General features: G+C 39.6%; 1 protein-coding gene across 8 annotated transcripts in view; it reads right to left on the reverse strand.

Annotated features, from left to right (window-relative positions):
* TBL1XR1 (TBL1X/Y related 1) overlaps nucleotides 1-21651 on the reverse strand; it is a 168144-nt gene that overhangs the window by 136688 nt on the left and 9805 nt on the right. For 4 of the 8 annotated variants that reach the window (XM_061166610.1, XM_061166611.1, XM_061166614.1 and 1 more), the window contains exon 2: nucleotides 3090-3172. The exons of the other annotated variants lie outside the window; for them this stretch is intronic. The gene's annotated coding sequence lies outside the window, so the exon portion shown is untranslated. The remainder of the gene's footprint in view (nucleotides 1-3089; nucleotides 3173-21651) is intronic. 8 annotated transcript variants of the gene reach the window in all.

Raw genomic sequence — 21651 nt, forward strand, 5'->3', positions numbered from 1 at the left:
ACATTTCTCAATTTATTTTCTGGAATTAGCTTTACACCAACATTACCAAAACCAGACAAAGAGAGAAAGAAGCAAATAAACAAAAACTATAAATCAATGCCCTTTGTGAACACAGACAAAACAAGGTTTTCATAAAGTATCAGGAAATCAAATCAACAATATAAAAAAAGGATAGTACATCATGACTCTGGATGCAAGCAAAGATGACTTATCACTTGAAATTGCTAAATAATAAAGGAGAAAACATATATTATTATATCAGTAGATGCAGCAAAAACCTGTGACAAAATTCAATACCCATTCACAATAAATACTCTCAGTAAGCTATGAACAGAAGAAAACATACTCAGTCTGATAAAGAGTCTCAATGAAAAACTTGTAGCTAACATCATACTCAATAAAGAAAGACAGAATGCTTTGCCCTCACATTTGAGAAAAAGGCAAGAATGTCCTGTATCACCAACTGTAATACGTACTGGAGGTCCTAGTCAGTTGAAATAAAGTAAGAAATGAAAAAAATAGAAATCAGAAAGAATGAATTATCTGCATTCACAGACAGTATGATTTGGTACATAGAAAATCTTAAGAAATCAACCCTCCCCAAAGATGGTGTTTGACAAAGGTAGTCTTTTTCAACAAATGGTACTGAAAAAACTGGGTATTTACATGGGCGGGGGGGGGAATGAGTTTACCTCATACTGTACACAAAACTTAAATCAAAGAAATTTAATGTTTGATCCCAGACCTACACGTAAAACCTAAAACTCTAAAACTTCTAAAAGACATCATAGGGTAAATTTTCTTAGGGTATAAAAAGCACAAATCATAAAATCATAAAACAAAAAATTTATCATCTAAAGATTGAAGGCGGGAGGAGAAGGGGACGACAGAGGATGAGATGGTTGGATGGCATCACCGACTCAATGGACATGAGTTTGAGTAAACTCCAGGAGATGGTGATGGACAGGGAGGCCTGGCGTGCTGCAGTCCATGGGGTCACAAAGAGTCAGACACGACTGAGCGACTGAACTGAACTGACACAACCAAATGGAGAAGGAAATGGCAACCCACTCCAGTGTTCTTGCCTGGGAAATCCCACGGACAGAGGAGTCTGGCAGGCTGCAGTCCACAGGGTCACAAAGAGTCAGACACAACTAGTGACTGAGCAAACAACCAAAATGTAAAACTCTGACTCTTAAAAAGAACGTGAAATGAATGATACAGCAAGCCATATTATTCTATGTACTTCTGACATAGAAAGTACATAGAAAGTATTCTACGTACTTCTGACAAAGGACTTAATCCACAGTATATAAAGAAAACTATAACAATTATATGAAAATATACAACCCAACAAACAATTAGCAAACCATTTAAAGAGTTCACAAAAGATACATGAATGTCATCAATGAAATAAAAACACAAGGAGATACAATGAAATATTTACCAGAATGGCTAAGATTAAAAAGGCTAGAACTTTCAGGGTGGAGAAGCTGTTGGCAGGAAGGTGGATGGCAATAACTACTTTAGAAAACAGTTTAGTAGTTCTTGTAAAATTAAACATACACGTATCACTTGACCTAGCAATCCCACTCTTACGTGGAAAAAAGTAAAAACACTACACCCATACAAAGACAAATATTCATTCACAGTAGCTTTACTTTTAATAATCCAAAATTGAAAACAATTACATTTCATCAACAGGTGAATGGATAAAAAATTGTGATACATCCATATAAGGGAATGGTACTAAGACATGAAAAGGAACTAAATATCGACAGAGATAACAGTATGATGCATCTTCAAATGGCAGGAAGGAGGGCACAAAAGAAAAGTGTATCACTTTCTATTGCTATTATAACAAACTACCCTGAATCTAGCAGCTTGCTGCTGCTGCTATTAAGTCACTTCAGTCGTGTCCAACTCTGTGTGACCCACAGACGGCAGCCCACCAGGCTCCCCCGTCCCTGGGATTCTCCAGGCGAGAATACTGGAGTGGAATCTAGCAGCTTAAAACAATACAAATGCATTACCTTACAGTTCTGCAGGTGAGAAGTCTGACACAGGCCTCTGCACTCAAATGAAGATGTAAGAGCAGAGCCACACTCCTCGATAGTGGTTTATGGGGGAGATCCGTCTCTTTGACCTTTCCAGCTTCCAGAGGCAGCCCACATTTGTTGGCTCATGGCCCCCTTTCTCAATCTCTGAACGTCCTTCAGCAGTCCCCTCTCAAACTACAACTTTAAAGGACTCGAGCAATTAGATTACGCTCACCTGTATAATCCAGGATAGTCTCCCCTCCTGAAGGCCCAAAATTTAATTACATCTGCAAAATCCCTTTTGCTACATAAAGGATTCAAGAATTAGATCTGATAGAGTGCCTGAATAACTATGGACAGAGGTTTATGACACTGTACACGAGACAGTGATCAAGACCATCCCCAAGAAAAAGAAATGCAAAATGGCTATCTCAGGAGGCCTTACAGATAGCTGAGAAAAGAAGAGAAGTGAAAGGCAAAGGGGAAAAGGAAAGATAGACCCATCTGAAAGCAGAGTTCCAAAGAATAGCAAGGAGAGATACGAAAGCCTTCTTTGGTGATCAATGCGAAAAAATAGAGGGAAACAATAGAATGGGAAAGACTAGAGATCTCTTCAAGAAAATCAGAGATACCAAGGGAACATTTCATGCAAATATGGGCTCAAAAAAGGACAGAAATGGTATGGACCTAACAGAAGCAGTAGATATTAAGAACAGGTGGCAAGAATACACAGAAGAACTGTACAAAAAAATCTTCATGACCCAGATAATCACGATGGTGTGATCACTCACCTAGAGCCAGATATCCTGGAATGTGAAGTCAAGTGGGCCTTAGAAAGCATCACTACAAACAAAGCTGGTGGATGTGATGGAATTCCAGTTGAGCTATTTCAAATCCTGAAAGATGATGCTGTGAAAGTGCTGCACTCAATATGCCAGCAAATTTGGAAAACTCAGCAGTGGCCACGGGACTGGAAAAGGTCAGTTTTCCTTCCAATCCCAAAGAAAGGCAATGACAAAGAATGTTCAACTACCACACAGTTGCACTCACCTCACACGCTAGCAAAGTAATGTTCAAAATTCTCCAAGCCAGGCTTCAACAGTATGTGAACCATGAACGTCCAGATGTTCAAGCTGGATTTAGAAAAGACACAGGAACCAGAGGTCAAATTGTCAACATCCTTTGGATCACAGAAAAAGCAAGAGTTACAGAAAAATATCTACTTCTGCCTTATTTACTACGGCAAAGCCTTTGACTGTGTGGATCACAACAAACTGTGGAATATTCTTAAAGAGATGGAAATACCAGACCACCTTACCTGCCTCCTGAAAAATCTGTATGCGGGTCAAGAAGCAACTGTTAAAACTGGACAAGGACCAACAGACTGGTTCCAAATGGGAAAAGGAGTATGTCAAGGCTGTATATTGTCACCCTGCTTATTTAACTTATATGCAGAGTACATCATGAGAAATGCTGGACTGGATGAAGCACAAGCTGGAATCAAGACTGCCAAGAGAAATATCAGTAACCTCAGATATGCAGATGACACCATCCTTATGGCAGAAAACGAAGAACTAAACAGCCTCTTGATCAAAGTGAAAGAGGAGAGTGAAAAAGTTGGCTTAAAACTCAACATTCAGAAAACTAAGGTCATGGCATCCAGTCCCATCACTTCATGGCAAATAGATGGGAAAACAATGGAAACAGTGACAGACTTTATTTTCCTGGGCTCCAAAATCACTGCAGATGGTGACTGCACCCATGAAATTAAAAGACGCTTGCTCCTTGGAAGAAAAGCTATGACCAACCTAGATAGCATATTAAAACACAGAGACATTACTTTGCCGACAAACTTCATATAGTCAAAGCTATGGTTTTTCCAGTAGTCATGTATGGATGTGAGAGTTGGACTCTAAAGAAAACTGAGTGCCGAAGAACTGATGCTTTTGAACTGTGGTGTTGGAGAAGACTCTTGAGAGTCCCTTGGGCAGCAAGGAGACCCAACCAGTGAATCCTAAAGGAAATCAGTCCTGAATATTCATTGGAAGGACTCATGCTGAAGCTGAAACTCCAATACTCTGGCCACCTGATGCGAAGAGCTGACTCATTTGAAAAGACCCTGATGCTGGGAAAGATTCAAGGCAGGAGGAGAAGGGGACGACAGACGATGAGATGGCTGGATGGCATCACTGACTCGATGGACATGGGTTTGGGTGGACTCCGGGAGTTGGTGATGGACAGGGAGGCCTGGCATGCTGTGGTTCATGGAGTCGCAAAGAGTCAGACACAACTGAGCGACTGAACTGAAGAGATCAAATCAGTCAATCCTAAAGGAAATCAACCCTGAATATTCATTGGAAGGACTGATGCTAAAGCTCCAATATTTTGACCACCTGATGTGAAGAGTCGACTCGTTGGAGAAGACCCTGATGCTGAGAAAGATTGAGAAGTGAACACAGGGTAAAACATACACAGGTTCTGCAGATTAGGGTATGGACATCTTGGAGGAGGGGTCTTTATTATGCCTACCATAGAAAGAATGGAATTTATATAAAACTTTAAAAGAAACAAAAGTAATCTGCAGGGTTAGATAGTAGATCAGGTGAAGAGCAGGCCTGACCACAGCTGGGAACAAGAGAACTTTCTCTGTAATGAACATGAGCCTTGGCCTGAACTGGGTGGTTATACATGTATACCTATTTGTCGAAATTCATTGAATTAAACACTTCGAATGTGTACCTTTTATTATAGTATCTAAAGTATGCCTCGCTTATTTTAAGACATAAATACTATCATTAGTGAGTATTGTTTTAGTTGGTTCTTAACCTCCATATTCCAACCTATCTTTCTCATATACTTTAAGTTCCCACTGTGGCAGTTTTCAGTAAAACGATCTATATTATATGGCTAAGGAGAAAGTAATATTTACCACTGGAGAACTAATAAACACTCTTGTAACATTGTTTCTAAAGAAAACTCTGTTGCAAATTCCAGTTCAAATACAGGAATTTAGGACAAGCCTACGAAACAATGGCAGTCGTACAGCCCTAAATTTGCTATTGTATAGTAAGAAATGAAAACCCTTCGTGTTAATATGGCACTGCTTCTAGAAAGAAGACAGTTCAGAAGTAGTCATTCAGAGGCGCTCAGAAGCCAATCTACCTGGGTGTGGCCGTGACTGGGCAATCCCCTGTGTCACAACTGGACAACCACTAACAACCTTAAGGTTATATCAACCCAGAAAATTAGTCAACTACCTGCAGTAATACAAAACAAGGATTCTTCTTCTACACACACACAGTATAACTCAAGAAACAGGTACACCCATCCTACAGGCCACATTTAAACTACTAAGGCTAGCACTAAGACGACATCTTTCCTCACCTCCAAAACTAAAGCTATAAAAAAAATTTAAAAATCATCAGCATTCAAAAAGCCTCAATGTAGAAATACCCTTTTATTAGAGTTTTAGACCTCCTGTTCTAAAATGTAAAAACAGGAAGAGTTCTTTTTAAATTCCTGGAGTGATAAGAGGTTTTTTGTTTCGTTTGTTTGTTTGTTTTTTACTTATGTGGCACCAAATAAATTTTCTCAATGGGAGAAGAGAAGAAATCCTTTTCCATCATGGGTTTAAAATGCTGGGCCTGATTCTTGCTGCTAAGGAAAGTAAACAGCTCACTTCCAAAACTGAATGAACAAGCTTCTTGAAATTATATCAATTCTCTAATGCTAAAAAGATTCCCTCCAAAATGGTAAGTAAATTACCACTTACAGCACAATTTAAAGCATCACTTTGAAATAAGGACCCTCTATTTTAACACAGAGCACTTTCAACACTGTTATGAGAATTGAATGATTTATTACAAAGAAAAACCATACAACAGTCAATATATATTTACACACATAAATGACAAATCTGATTAAAATTACTTGAAAACACAAAGACATAAAATTCTCATCACATTTTTTAGTAGCATGAGTTTTTATCCAGTTTCTCTTCTTTCTTAAAATAAACATTTACAATAACCCTTGCAGGCATTAAAGGTGTGTAAGCCCTTAATATTCTAGTGGGAAAAGAATACAGGGAAAAAAGTCACCCAAATAAATGTATAATTATAATCAGTAGTAAAGCCTAAAAAAAAGTACTAGTTCCTATGACACCAAGAAAGGCCTCTCTAAGCAAATAACACTACTGCAGTCACCGGGCTGCATGGGGCTTTGGCAGAGATTGGTCATGACCCTTCACGTTTCCAAGACAAGCCAGACACTACATCTTTATAAGGACTCAAAAGTTTCAGTAAAATTTCACATACTTTAACGTGCTAAATTTAACAAGTTTAAAATTTTCAACTAAGTTGCTCTGCTGTAAAGCAAAAATTAGCAAACACTGTAAAATCAACCACATGTGCTCAGCCAGTCACATCCAACTCTGCAACCCCAGGGACTGTAACCCACCAGGTTCCCCTGTCTATGGTATTTTCCAGGCAAGAACACTGGAGTGGGTTGCCATTCCCTACTCCAGGGGATCATCCCAATTTAGGGATTGAACCTGCGTCTCTTGCATCTCCTGCAGTGGCAGGCAGATTCTTTACCACTTCAATTTAAATAAATTTTTTTCAAAAGCTTAATAATAAACGCATCAAGGTCACAGATATCACCACGTTCATGTACCTAACCTCACAGTTTAGATCTAATTTCACTTACCAACATTAAGGACTTCCCTGGTGGCTCAGATGGTAAAGCATCTGTCTTACAATGCAGGAGACCTGGGTTCGATCCCTGGGTCGGGAAGATTTCCTGGAGAAGGAAATGGCAACCCACTCCAGTACTCTTGCCTAGAAAATCCCACGGACGGAGGAGCCTGGTGTCCATGGGGTCGCAAAGAGTCGGACACGACTGAGTGACTTCACTTTCTACCAACATTAAGTAGTGGTTAAGAGCATAGCTAGAAAATCAGATTTGCACAGGAGTCACTGAATCTAAGAGAAGAGAGAAAAGAGGAATGGGAAGGTACAAAAGTAAGAGTGCTTTTCTCTAGGAGCTTGGTCAAATAACATAAATTAAAGAGCTGCTGGAGGCTTTGTTCTGCTGATTTGTGGACCAAGTGAGTAGAAGTTAAGTTTGCAGAGAGAAAGAAGAATCATATAATGTCCAGAACAGTCTCCACTGAGTCCTCACTATGCTCCCAATTTCACAACATATCCTCAAACCAAATTTCACAAGATACTTTCCAATCAAGCTTTTTCATCAAGCTCTCAGTTACTGGGTTTTGTAATTTTAAACTCAAGAGTCCCAAATCATAAGACAAACCTAAAGTCTATGATACTCTAGAAATGTAAAAAATTATAAAGTACTTATCAGTCAAAACCAGTTAAACAACAATTTTATATACAAATAAATATACACAACACAAACACAAATGTACACAAACACATTGGTTTTTAAAACCTGATAAACGTTTAACACTGTAATTTTCCACTTGTTACGGTCTAAGTTGTGCTTTGCTGTTTTTCTGAAAGTTCTGCCCACCTATCTCAGAAACCCAAGCCAATTCCTGCCTTTCTCACTTTTCATGTGGTTATTTTAGCTGGTCTATGTGCCCTTTAAGTTTTCTTTTACCCAAAACCCTTATTAAAGAGAGATTTCTGCAAGCAGTAGGCAAACAAATTATTCCCTGCATCTACCTCACATTTTTATGTACGTTATGAACCTCTTAGGTTAATTCCATTTTCAATTAGTAAAATGCCAAGTCGGAGACTCTGACCTCGGCACTACACATGTACATAAAAGATAATCACTGTCAAACGGCCACCAGCACCAGACTGATTCTCCCAAGTAGCACTGGCCAAGCCTGTGAATATTCAGAAGGCAGTAAGTAGCTCAGCAACACATACAGCAGAGTGGTTTTGTTGTTGCTATTGTTGCTTTTTGTTTTGTTTTTCTGTTTGTTTTTTAGCCTTTTCTGAACTATGTTTATATATTCATGTATATACACAAAAGATTACTGAACAGGACATTATGATTTCTTTAACTGAAGGAAATAATTCAAACTGATCAATGTAGAGAAAAATGCACTTCTCTGATTTCATACTGTATTCATTAAATGTAAGATACAGAGTCTTAAAATATAGATTTTTTTTTACAATTAGTGTTGGCCAGCTAACTTCATACCACACCTGTCCTTGCTTGTGATTATACAACCTGCATCAACATTTGCAGAATGGAGGTTAGCAACTTGGGAAGCTGGAACATTAGCTGGCCACTCTTTTATATCCTACAAATCAGAATTAAGATAAAGAGGTAGAGAAGCTGGACAGTAAGAAAAGTTTACCAAGGTTCATAAAGCTAGAATAAAAAAAAATAAACTAGGTCTGCATGATGTGCTCAGTCACATCCAGCTCTGCAACCCCATGGACAGCAGTCCCCCAGACTCCTCAGACCATGGAAATTTCCAGGCAAATGTACTAGAGGAGCCATTTCCTCCTCCAGGGGGGCTTCCCGACCCAGGGATCCAACTCAAGTCTCTTGTGTCTCCCACACTGGCAGGCGGGTTCTTTACCACTGCGCCACCTGGAAGTCAGGTCTACCTAATTGCAAAGTCAGCTTAACAGCGAAGCCTCAATGGCTTTTAGGTTGTTGTTTTTATTTTTTTTTAATTCTTTTAAGAAATGCTCCTCCCACCTCCCCACCAACACTCTTCCCGGTACAAAAGACAATAGAGAAACACAGTAGTAAGTCAAAAAGCAACTCGGAAGTCCTACTTTAAAAGTGAAAAATTAGGGGAAATACTTTAACCAATGTATTTCATGTCTATTTTCCTCTCATCTCTCTGGAAGAGTAGTACACACAACACAAAACTAAAAGTATAACGTAAAGATTCTAAGAGGTAAAACAAAATCCTGTCAGTTTAATAACATTTTTCCTTTCATATGGGAAAACGTGTGTGTGTGCACTCACTCAGTTGTGTCCAACTCTTTGTGACCCCATACATATCATACGTTTGGGAACACATTAAGTTTAAAATATGATGACTTCAGAATGAAGCAAGACTTTCAAAAGTATACCACAAAACTAGGAGGCAATTTTGAAACAATGAAAATTTTGATTAAAATAAAGTCTACTTTACTCATTTAAAGTTTACTCACTATGATTTCTGCCAGGCAATCAAAAGTAAAAGACATACTACAAACCAGTAAAAAACGTATTTGCAAACTCATTATCACAATGGGCTTATTACATACACTATTAAAAATAACTCCTACGAATCATTCCAAGATCCATCACCCAGTTAAAAAACATGTCAACAATGAACACATGAAAAGATACTCAACATCATTTTTCGCCACAGAAATTCAGATTATAATCACAGTGAGATTCCACTGGAATGGCTGAAACTAAAAGGACCAAGATATGGGCAACCAAGCTCTCAAACATTGTGGAAATATTGGGTAGCTATTTGGCAGTATCTACTAAAGTTAACTAGTTAGTTACCTATAACTAACCTATAGCCCACTTAGTCCATTTCTAACATACTATAAAGATGTAAATTCTTAGATCTGCCAAAATACAGATATATGAATATTCGCTGCAGTTTTATTCAAAGAGCCCAAAGCTGAAAAAAAACCACGTCTGTCAATCCACAATAAAATTAATAATGGCATTATATTCCCATACACGGCAATGAGAAAAAACAAAACACTAACACAGCAGCGTGATGACTTACAAGTTTACTAAATGTACCTACAGTTGACCCAGGTCATTGTGTGGTTACCTCTGGTGGGAAGATGCAAGGGGAGCACAGGAGACCATACTGAAGGCAAGGAGTGTTCTCTGTCTTGACTGTGGTAGTTACATGAGTTTATAATATGTCAAAAATCAACAGACACAACCAATTGATGGTAAGAAATCAGAAAGTGACTGCCTGAGGTAAGGAGAAAGGAAAAGGGAAAAGAGAAAAAAGGAAAAGGAGAAAGGAAAAAGGAAAATGGAAAGGAAGCCTGAAGGAACTTACTTCTGGGCAGTGGAAATGCTCTAAATCCAGGATGACTTGGTTATATGGTCACATAAAAATGTCAGAACTCATCAAAACTGTACACTTAAGATCTGTTCATTTAACAGAAAATTACACCTCAATAAAAGAAAGTTCACTGAGTTTAAAATGTGTGTACTAAAAAAAATAATAATAATAAAAAAATAAAATGTGTGTACTATGTCTTACACAAGTTATACCACAACGAACAACAACAAAAACATGGTGAAAGAGTCCAAAATACAATGATAGTTCATTGAAAGAAATGACCAAAATATATAAAAAGACGCTCAAACTCACTTAAAAACATTAAATATTATCTTTACTATCATGTAAGCAAAAAGCAAAACTGATTTATTTGGTTAACACTACGTTGGCAAGAGTGTGAGCAGTTACTCACACTGGGATCAGTGGCGTGAACTGGGGCACAGTCTCTGGAGTCTGTCCAGCGGTAACTAGACCACTTGCTTCCCAGTGGCTCAGTGGTAAAGAATCTGCTTGCCAAGCAGGAGATGGGGGTTCAATCCCTGGGTCGGGAAGATCCCCTGGAGGAGGAAATGGCAACCCACTCCGGTATTCCTGCAGGGAAAATCCCATGGACAGAGAAGTCTGGCAGGCTACAGTCCTTGGGGTCGCAAAGAGTCAGCCTCGACTGAGTATGGACGCAGACACGCACAGCCTGTGACTCAGCAGTTCCAATTCAAGTAGTTCATCATACAAATACCCCTGCACATACAGGCTATACACAACAAGGTTATTCCCTGCAACACTGTAATAGCAGCAGACTGAAGTAACCTAAATATCCATCAACTGGACAAACAAACTGAATATATTATGGTATATTCATACAATAAAACACCTCACCACCATTAAGAAGGGGAAGGCGAGCTCTCTAGGTGTTGATATGAGATCTAAAATACATCAGTGAAAAAAGTAAAATACAGTAGAGTGACTAGCATGCTATCATTTGTGTTCCAAACAATACTGAGGAAAGTGCAAATTATACACATGCATTGGCTTTTTTATATATGGTATTTCTCTGAAAGGATAGGGAGGAAACTGATATCCCTGTTTGGTTCCAGGAAAGTAACTGGTAGCTGGGGGGTTGGGAAAACAGGAAGAGAAAGAACACTTCTGAATTTTGAACTCTGTGAATAAATTACCCAATAAAACCATTTTCAAAGTAGTTATCAGCTTCACTTACTATACAAACATACTTCTATAAACACGTATAATATATAATGATCATAGACTCCCCCAAAAAGTATCTGAGTCCGGATTAAAATTTTGTTGTTTTTAATCTTTAAAAAGTATCAATGGTTTGGACTGAAGTTGTTACAACTCAACAGAAAATATTCAGCACTACCTGGTACAAGGAAATGCAGATTCTGAGCCCCACCCCAGACAGACAGTAGAAACTCTGGGGGTGGGGCTGAGTGATGTTAGAACATGTTTTAACAAGTTCTCCAGGTAATCCATACTGAAGTCTGAGAACTACTGACACAGTTCTTAGTTAAGACTTGCACTTCACACCTCTACCATGGCAAGAGCCTCAACAAAGCCAACACATCCACACGTTACCCTCCAACACAAACTCCTTAAAAATGTCCCTCAACTCTTCAAAGCCTGGCTTGCCCACAGGAATTTCACAATCTGCATCCTGCCACCACTTCCCCCATCTCCCCCAACACCACCACCCACATATGGATCTCTAGACATACCTCACACTTCATCATCCCCAGTGGTCTTGACAATGCTATTCCTCCTCCTGGAATAGCTTCTCTCCCCTTCCCCTCCTCTCCACTCAATTTCACACTTAAGATCTAGTCATTTTCAAGACTTGTTCCACACTCCATCTGGCCCAATTCAGGCTTAAGTACCCCTCCCATGTGTTCCTAAAAACAACCGACGCTATCCTTTTGCAGTTCTTATTACTTCCTGTTCCCTTGTAGTACAGTACCTGGCACATAACAGGCCCTCAATGTATGCTGGAGGGGGAAAAAAGATCTGCTTTCTCACATCTAGTCTCCTTGGCATCAATGACCATGTCTTATTTGACCCTGGATCCCTACTAAAAATGTTGGCATATGAACATTTTTTAAGTTTGCTGAGTAAATAAATGTGGTTCAGAAACCATAAGAAAAATCTGACACAAGCCAATACTGACACTTTGTAAAATCCACATAAAGACATTACTTTCTGAATTAGAATAAAATTTTGCTGTGATTCCAATAAAAGGGAGCCAGAGTTTCTTGGAGACATGGCTGATTCTAGGCCTAGGAAAGGAAAAATACAAGATGAACCTGGCACACCTTGCTGGTTAGAAAGAGATTAAATAAAGAAAGGATGGGTCATGTTGAAAGGGTGCAGGAAGCAGCTTAAATGAGTTCCCAGTGGCCAAAGCTAGAATCTGAGCAACAAAACAAGGAGTTATTAATGTTATTAATTTATAACCCAAAGACCAAAATAAAAATCCATGAATCCACATGCACATAAACTGAAAAAATGAGTGAAAAGGAACACATCAGTACAGAAAAATCCAATTAATATATGTAGAAGGTATGAGAGGACTACAAAGTCATCATTAGAACAACCCAGCAATCGCTGGCGCAAACAATGCCCCACTGACGAACGCTAAAATTACTGGGCAAAACTTTACACATCCTTAGAGCACCTGCCCGAAACAGTTCTTGATTACTATAGTAACTTCAACAATTATCCACAAGTTCTTTGATACTTTTCTCTCTAGCAGGTGGAACTTAACGTCCTTCACATTCAAATGAGGGCTGAACTTAATGACTTACTTCTAATGAATGGAGTATGGAAAGAAGAAAAACAGTAACCTCATAATGAAGAAACTTGCTGAAATGATAATACTGTGGTTACATTAGGATTAATAAAACCTGCTGTTTAATAATTAATTTCACTTATCACTTCTTTCAGTGTGATTATAGGAAGACCTGAAATTACATGTGTGGTACACAGTACATGACTGTCTAAACAACTCCACTTGTGTGCCAAGTCGCTGCAGTCCTGTACAACTCTTTGTGATCCTGTGGACCATAGCCCGTCAGGTTCCTCTGTCCATGGGGTTATCCAAGCAAGAACACTGAACTGGGTTGCCATGCCTTCCTCCAGAGGATCTTTCCAACTCAGGGATCGAACTCACGTCTCTTATGTCTCCTGCATTGGCAAGCAGGTTCTTTACCACCAGCACCACCTGGGAAGCCCCTAAACAATTCTACCAATAAATAAAAGGTTAATAGCAGTCCTTATCAAGTGATCAAGGTTAATAACACCAGTAACAATTGATACCACTGTATGTAAATACTGACATGTGCGCTTGATACAAGACAGGCACATCGCCTCTGTGGTAGTCGTCCCTGAGTATCCATAACCTCAGCCCTGTACTCTTCTGTACTGTCTAAAATTATTTCAAAATAACAAGCTTTTTAAAAAGCAAAATTTATGCAATTTTAATTACATAATGTTAAATAGTACTCAATTTAGACCAATTTCCTAGTTATCAAACAGATTCTAATGACTTTTATACTAATAAAAACTTTTTAAAAGCTTTGAAGGTATATGAAAATGTGACTAACCTAGAAAAAATTATACCCACTAGAATCTTCATAAACTAGTAAAACTGTATCAATTCACTTTTTTTGTGACTATTCTCAAGTAAATGCCTAATTCAGTTACCCCTCAGTTAAGATTCATCATGACAAGGGCAATCGCCTGCTCCTTTCCGTGGCCCCTGATTTTATCCATTAGCCATTTGGACAACAAATTAGTTCCCCATCCTCACAGATCCAGTCTTCATGCAAGAACAGGAGCAGCACGCCACAGAAAAGAAAATCCGGATGCTCCACTCTCTCCTGAATTTCCAACTGCCTTTTTTTTTAACCTCCAGAATTCAGAAATGTGGATGAGTTTGCAAGACTCTCAGGAATATGTGGTCTCGTTCTCACCAATAACACTATCAGATCAACTTTCTCCCTTCAGTCCAGAGTTACGTCCTCTTCCCCCGAAACCACCATGTCATTCTTCATGCACTAGATCCAGGGATAAAATACAATCCTGCAGTTAGGCTAAACGTCCTTCACTAGTTTACTAACACAGAAGAATGTCCAAATTCTTTATCACAACAAAGAAGTCATTCCATGGTATGATCCCTACTTACCTATCCTGCCTGTTCTCATCACTCTCCAACTTTTGAAGCTTATGCTACACATATACCAAACTGTTTGCCAGAAAAGACCAACTTGTTTGGCGTCTCTATGCCCTAACATATATCCTTCTCCTTCTGTTATATCATTCACATAGCTATTTTGATTGTAAATTATTTTAATATACACAGATTCTCAGTAGTTAATATGAGCAACACTTGAAATTTATCTTAGTATTTAAAAAATTACAAATGTGAACAGCATTTTCTCATAGTACTTAAGAGATACACTTTTGATACAACTTCTAATAAAACCTAAACTGCTGAAAAATTATTGCCACTGACAGTCAGCAATCATACAATTAAGGCCATTAAAGAAAAATCATTCTCAAAAGTGTGTCTGATGCTATTTCTTTCAGTTTTCTCTACCGTGAAATCAGATCTAACAAATGTTCCAGAACTCAAAGATTATTGGATTAAACAAAAGAAGTGTCTTTTCAGACATCTAAAAAATATTTTCTTTATGACTAACTTTTTCCAAATTTAGACGGTGTCAAAGAAATACAAGCATTTTCTTTAGGAAAAAAACAGCCCGGGTAATGATTAACCTGAAGAGACCAGTACATTTTCCATTTAATTTGGCTGAACACAGACTTAATTTTTAAATTATATGTGCAATCTCAGGGTCAAAGAGCATTAACTCCAAAAGCAACCTCAGAGACCTGGTTCAGTGTTTTAAAGATGAAGCAACTGCTGTCCAGAAAGACTATATCTTGTGTTGCAGAAGGCTTTTTCTACACAGCTAACCATTTTACTTTAGTGAATGCTGAAATACTGCTCAAAACAGTAATTGTTTGGAATATAAAACTTGTTAATATTACATGCTAAAATTATTTAACTACCTAGTTAGGATGAAGGTCGTTATCTTCCTCAGAGATTAAAATATTCCCTAAATATGTGTAATTAACCTCGTGATAACTTTCTAATAGCTGATCTCAAATACTGCCTTCTATTAGCTATTAAATTAGCAGAAGTAATGTTAAAAACAAAACCAACATAAATAGCATCAAATTATTTGCTGTGTAACTCATTTTGAGAAGACATTCATTTGAATATTCATATTAGCCAGAGACCGAGTTCATAAAATTACAATTACTACCACACACATGTGTGTGTTAGTCGCTCAGTCGTGTCCAACTCTGCAACCCCATGAACTGTAGCCCGCCAGTCTCCTCTGTCCATGCAGTTCTCCAAGCAAGAATACAGGAGTGGGTTGCTATTTCCTTCTCCAGGGGATCTTCCCAACCCAGGTCTCCTGCACTGCAGGCAAATTCTTTACTGTCTGAGCGACGAAGAAAACCCACATGAAAGACCTCAATTGTTCATTTAAAAAATGGATCTGAGTTTGAAAAGACTGGGAACGCCAGAGCAAAAAAAGAAAAAAAGAAATGTCACTTCAGCTAAACTTTCTCCCTTCAATTCAGAGCTAGGCCCTTTTCCCCATGAAACCATCACATCATCTTTCACACACTGTATCGAGGAATAAAATATAATTTTCCAAATTGTTAAAGGAATTTTATCTGACAATCTATGGTGGATTAAAGACACCAGCCCCCACCCATAAATGGAGTCACATTTTGTGAGGCGGTGACACAGGCAGCAAGAGGAAGGAGGGGAAGACGTGGTCTGCCCAGCAGCCCTCGATTTCACTCCATTCTCATTCCCAAGGCTCTCCCCCATTCCCACCAGGTTCTTGGGAGCAGCCATAGTTTTGTTAAGGCCTATGGCCATGGTGGGCTTTCCTGGTGGCTCAGAGGGTAAAGCGTCTGCCTACAAAGTGGGAGACCACCCAGGTTTGTTCCCTGGGTCGGGAAGATCCCCTGGAGAAGGAAATGGCAACCCACTCCAGAACTCTTGCATGGAAAATCCCATGGACTGAGAAGCCTGGTAGGCTACAGTCCACGGGGTAGCAAAGAAGGACACGACTGAGCGACTTCACTTTCCCTTTCATGGCCATGGTGGACACTGTCCCAAATCAAACTTGCCAGGTGGCACTAGCGGTAAAGAACCTGCCTGCCAATGCAGGAGATACAGGTTCAATCCCTGGGTCGGGAAGAACCCCTGGAGGAGGAAATGGCAACCCACTCCAGTATTCTTGCCTGGAGAATTCAATGGACAGGGGAGACTGGCAGACTTCAGTCCGTGGGGTCGCAAAGAATTGGCCGTGACTGAGCACTCATGCAGACAAGAATTTTACAAATGAAAACGAAAAAGAGGTAGCCCCTACTCTACAGCAGGAGAAAACAGAGAATGAAAACTGGCACTGGCAAGTACTTTCCTCCTTGTGAAGAAAGCAAATCTACTATGAGAAAAGGAAGCTCATCTACAAACAAACAAGAAACAAGATTATTAGCAAAGATGTCTGCTGCTGCTGCTGCTAAGTCGTTTCAGTCGTGTCCGACCCTGTGTGACCCCATAGACGGCAGCCCACTACGCTCCCCCGTCCCTGGGATTCACCAGGCAAGAACAGTGGAGTGGGGTGCCATTGCCTTCTCCAATGCATGAAAGTGAAGTGAAAGGGGAAGTCGCTCAGTCGTGTCCAACTCTTGGCGACCCCATGGATCACAGCCTACCAGGCTCCTCCATCCATGGGATTTTCCAGGCAAGAGTACTGGAGTGGGGTGCCACTGCCTTCTCCGGCAAAGATGTCTAGTAGCTTTCAAATCGGTGTGCTTCTAGTTGTCTCCTAAAGCCTAGCTGGCTCAATGCTCTTTCTTACAAATGAGTTACTCGACCCATTTTGATTCTACTCCCTTTTTGGCTTAAGCTAGTCTGAACTGAGTTTCTAGCATACATACAACTGAAAGAGATCTGAATCATATACCAATTTTGGGAAGCTGACCGTGACTCTCAAAACAGAATATCACAGGTAAATATAACTAAAGGTAAATTTCAAACTCTCCTGAACCTGTACAAAGCCTAAATGTAGGGGTACCCAGCCCTCGTCATTTTTCTTGTATGAAATACGCATCTTAAAATGAAGTATTAACCTACTAAAATCTAACATTTATGATTAACACAAGCACATATTCAAACTGGTTTATCAATTATCCATCTGTGTGTGTTTTTTTTTTCTGTTGCAAACACTGTAAGTATGTTTCTCCAAGAAAAGCAGACAGCATTCACATATGTCCTTGGACTTCCCCAAAAGGAGATTCCAAGGTGTAGTAAACTCTCTTCCAACCCTCCCCTAAATGCTGACCTTTTAATGAATTATTTCCACTATTCTATTGTAAGGACAAACCAGTTTAAGTCTATCAGCTGGTCACAAAAACATTCCTGAGAGAACAATTCACTCAAATATTTACTGAACAACTACCAGGTCCTGTTTTAGGTCCTGGTGTGACAAGACAGAACCCATCCCTGTTCTCAGGGAGTTTAAATTATAGAGGTGCATTTAAAAAGATAAATCAACAATTAAGGCTATCAGAGAGAGAGATAAGCGCTATGTGACTGAAAATGGCTAGGGAGTGGGCAGCTACTTCATTGTGACCTTTCCAAGGTCTCTGAGAGGTGAGGGCATTGGAACTGAAATATGAATGACATAAAAAAAAAAAAAAAATTGCCATATGACAATCTCAGGGCAGAGCCTGAGGCAGAGAGGAAAGCAATTATGGTGTTGAGACAGGAACAAGCTTGTTCTGTGGGTGTGGAGCTGGTGTGGCTGGACACAGTGAACAAGGGGAAGGGTGCCATGAAATAGGATACAATTTGTGAGGTGGCCAAAGGGCAAATCATGTGCTGGTGGAACCTTCACAGGCTAAGGAAAAATATTTCAATTTCATATTAAGTACGATGGAAAACCCACAGAGAAAAGAGAAGGAAACTGACACTTTTGAGCATCTTACAGAGTGTCTACACAATAGTATGCACAAATGTCTCTGCCATGCATTCTGTAAAATTATGTATGCATTCATGTAAGCTATACCATGTGTAATTCCCTTAGTATTTATCAAAAGATCATTAGTATGCTGTAATGCACAATTCAAAAAAAAAAAAAGCAGCCACTTTTCCTATTACTACCAGTTCTGTTATCAAGTCACTTCTACACTGATTTGTCAAACCAAATGAACCAACCAATGCTATCTACTACCAAAACATACATGAAGAAAATATAAGAAAGGCAAATGAAACTAGATAAAAATAAGGCAGCCAGCTATTCACAAGAGTATATGACCCCAAAAAGGGAACAAAGCAAGTAGAGAAGAAATGAGAAAACATACCTAATACAAGAAGCAAAGAGCCTACAGATAGAAAAGATTAAAACTATCTACTTAAACAAAAGTACTCTCAGGTAGACAAGTAAACAAAGTGTAAAAAAATGTAAAAGCTATTCTAGGATGAATCCTGTTTTCATTCCATTTAATAGTACCCTGCCAGTTTTAACAACATTCCGAGGAAAGTGAGAATGTTCATCTTTTTAATGTACTATCCCTAGGAATTTTTTAAATCTGCTGAAGAATTTTAAACTTTAATTTATTAAAGTACAAGTGTTTCTTAAAACATCACTGAAATGTTGTTGCAAAACTGAAAATCTTACCTTCCCTGGTTTCCAGAGAGCAACTATCTCCCTCTGACAAAAGAATCATCTTTTATACCTCAGTAAAGCTGGGGGTGGGCAGGGGGGTATCCTCCACTGCGGAAGGCTTCAAATGATAACAGACACATCTACCAAGATTGCTTATCTCCAAACTCCACTCCAACACCCAGTGTCGCAGATTATCCTGGATGTTTTCAACAGTAGCTAGAGGCAGAGAATGTTGCCCCAGTTCACCCTAACAGCTGGATATTACCATACCCACCCCTATTTCTTCCATCTCTGACCCTCCTCAATCTTCCATCTCTGTCTCATCACTAAATGAAAACATAATGCCACTGCCAGCCTACACTCAGTGACAGAAACTCAGGAAAAAAGTTTAGGGTAACCTCATGCTAGAATGTAGATAGCTGTGGATCAGAAGAGGAGGTCAGAATTAAGACCCAACTTGGGCCACAGCATCACTTGCACTGCAATGGCTGGTTTAAAGAGACAAGGGGCATGGAGTGTGTTAAGCCCTGTAAGCCCTAAGGGAAGGTCACAGTCAAAGGGGAGACATCCGTAGATGTATTGACTGAATACACATACCAGGAGGTCAAGCAAGAAAGGCATCATCAATTAGCAGTATCAGGTAAAAGTTCCAATGGGGGGCAGAGGGGAGACCGAGAAAAAGTACATGAGTACCATGAACACATGGACAAGTCCACAAAACATCCCCAAATCAAGTTTAACTGCTAATGTCCGGTCAAGGTGTTTGTTTCTTTTAATCCAGGTTTTGAGCATATTCATTGTCTCTATAAGACACCAGAAACAGGATGTTAGGTCATCAAGCAGACCCTGACATGTCTTAGAGTAAGAACACAAATCCAAAAGTCAATGAGTTTGTGAAAATGGATAGATCCCTTTTCTACTTCTGCGTATCTGAATCACTGTCTCAGAAGTCAGGGTTTATACTGGAAAACCTGAACCTCACTCAGAGAGCTTCATGGATTCAGATCAACATGAATGCAACGTCTACACTGTGCAAAGAATTGGATAGGTGCCGAGGAAAAGATGAGTGAAATGCAACTGTCTTCAAGGAAGGCCATGGGCATTGAGACAGTGTTAATCAACAATTAACACTCAGTCAAATAGAGGTGTGTGCCAGAAACAGATGACCGGTGGGCACAGGCCAGGATGTTAATTTAAGGATGTCATAGAAGGAAGCTTAATCTTCAAACAGTGTAACTTCAGGTGGCCAATATGTTAAGATATGTTAATTTTAAATAGTACAAAACAATTACCCAAATTTCCTTCCTGATGAGATGTAAGAAACTTGGTATGATGGTTACTCCCTTGTTAATAATTAACACTCTTATGAGACATATCCAGGGTTCTTAATCCAGAGCTGTTTGCAGATAACCCCTAAAAAAAGTCTTTTATATTCACATTTATTAGCAACCAAAATTCCTTACAATTTGCATCTATACATTACAAAAATTGGGGCATCAGAACTTCAGAATCCTAACAGAGCCTCAGAATACTACCTACCTAAAGACATGAGCACCAATAACTGTAACTATCTAGGCCCTACCATTCAGAGCAATACTTTGCTTCTGGTTTTTGAGTACTGATTCTAAATCCAGTGAATAATGAAATTATTACTTGTAAAATAAAATCAGCTTACAAGTTTATAAAAGCATGTTTATAAATGAAAGAGTGTAGAAAATGAGTGTGTACCACATATTAAAGGAAGCACAATTTCCTGAAAACTTACTTATTTTTACACCCATACACACCCTATGTTACCTATAACACAGGTACCATATATGTTAGGTAACATGTAACATATGTTACCTATAACATAGAGTGTGTAGGGCTGTAACATACTCCTGTATTTCTTAGTGAAAGTACAATTCCAAGTTTGAAGATTGTGTAACACTAGTATTGGAAATGACTGATCATCCAAGCAGTGTCCACCGAGAGCCAGAGCACTGCTGGATCTCCCAGACCGGAGGAAAAGAAGAGTGATTCCACCCCAAAAGAGCAGGAAGATTTTACTGTTTTTAAAAGGTAGTAACTTTGTTTTCTCTTGATGCATCTTATCAAGTGACCAAATTCAATGTGAAACATCACAACATCACTGTAAAACAACATATGTATTAGAGACACAACAAAGCTCCACAATACACAAACTCATCTTAGAGTGAGCAACAAAAGCTCAGTCGCCAACCCCAGTCAGGGCTCTCTGAGTGGGAAAGGTTACCCATCCGTTCTCCGCATGGCCACAGAAAGCCACGAGAGTTTACAGGCGCAGCGTCACTCTTCTGTCTCTTTCCTCAGCTGTTGCAGCTCACAGAAGCACCAAGCAGTAGCTGGCATTTATTTGAGTATATCCTATATGCTGGCCCCATGACAACTGCCTTCACATTTCAATCCTCACAATTGCTCTGCAGAGAAAAATTCCCATTTGTCAGAGTGGAAACCAACTGGAGTGGTTACGTAACTTTCCAAAGCCACACAGCTGATAAGCTGGGGTGCTGTGCGCTGTGCAGAGCCGCTTCCCTCGGTCCTGTCCGACTCTCTGCGACCCCACGGACTATAGCCAGCCAAGGTGGATAAGCTGGAGTGACAGGATTCAAATCAGGTATGCTGAGCTCCAGAGCCTGAGCTTTCTGCCACGGTAACACCCTGCACAAAGAGTTTACTGCCACAGATCAGACACAGAGCCGACCTGGGCCTCTCACTGCTGAAGACGGAGGCCCGGCCCTCAGGAGAGGGTGGCATGGGGTCACAGCGCAGAGCGTGATGCACATAAACGGACGCTATCTTCCCAGAG

Source organism: Dama dama, chromosome 19 (assembly GCF_033118175.1).
Source record: "Dama dama isolate Ldn47 chromosome 19, ASM3311817v1, whole genome shotgun sequence".
Lineage (NCBI taxonomy): Eukaryota > Metazoa > Chordata > Mammalia > Artiodactyla > Cervidae > Dama > Dama dama.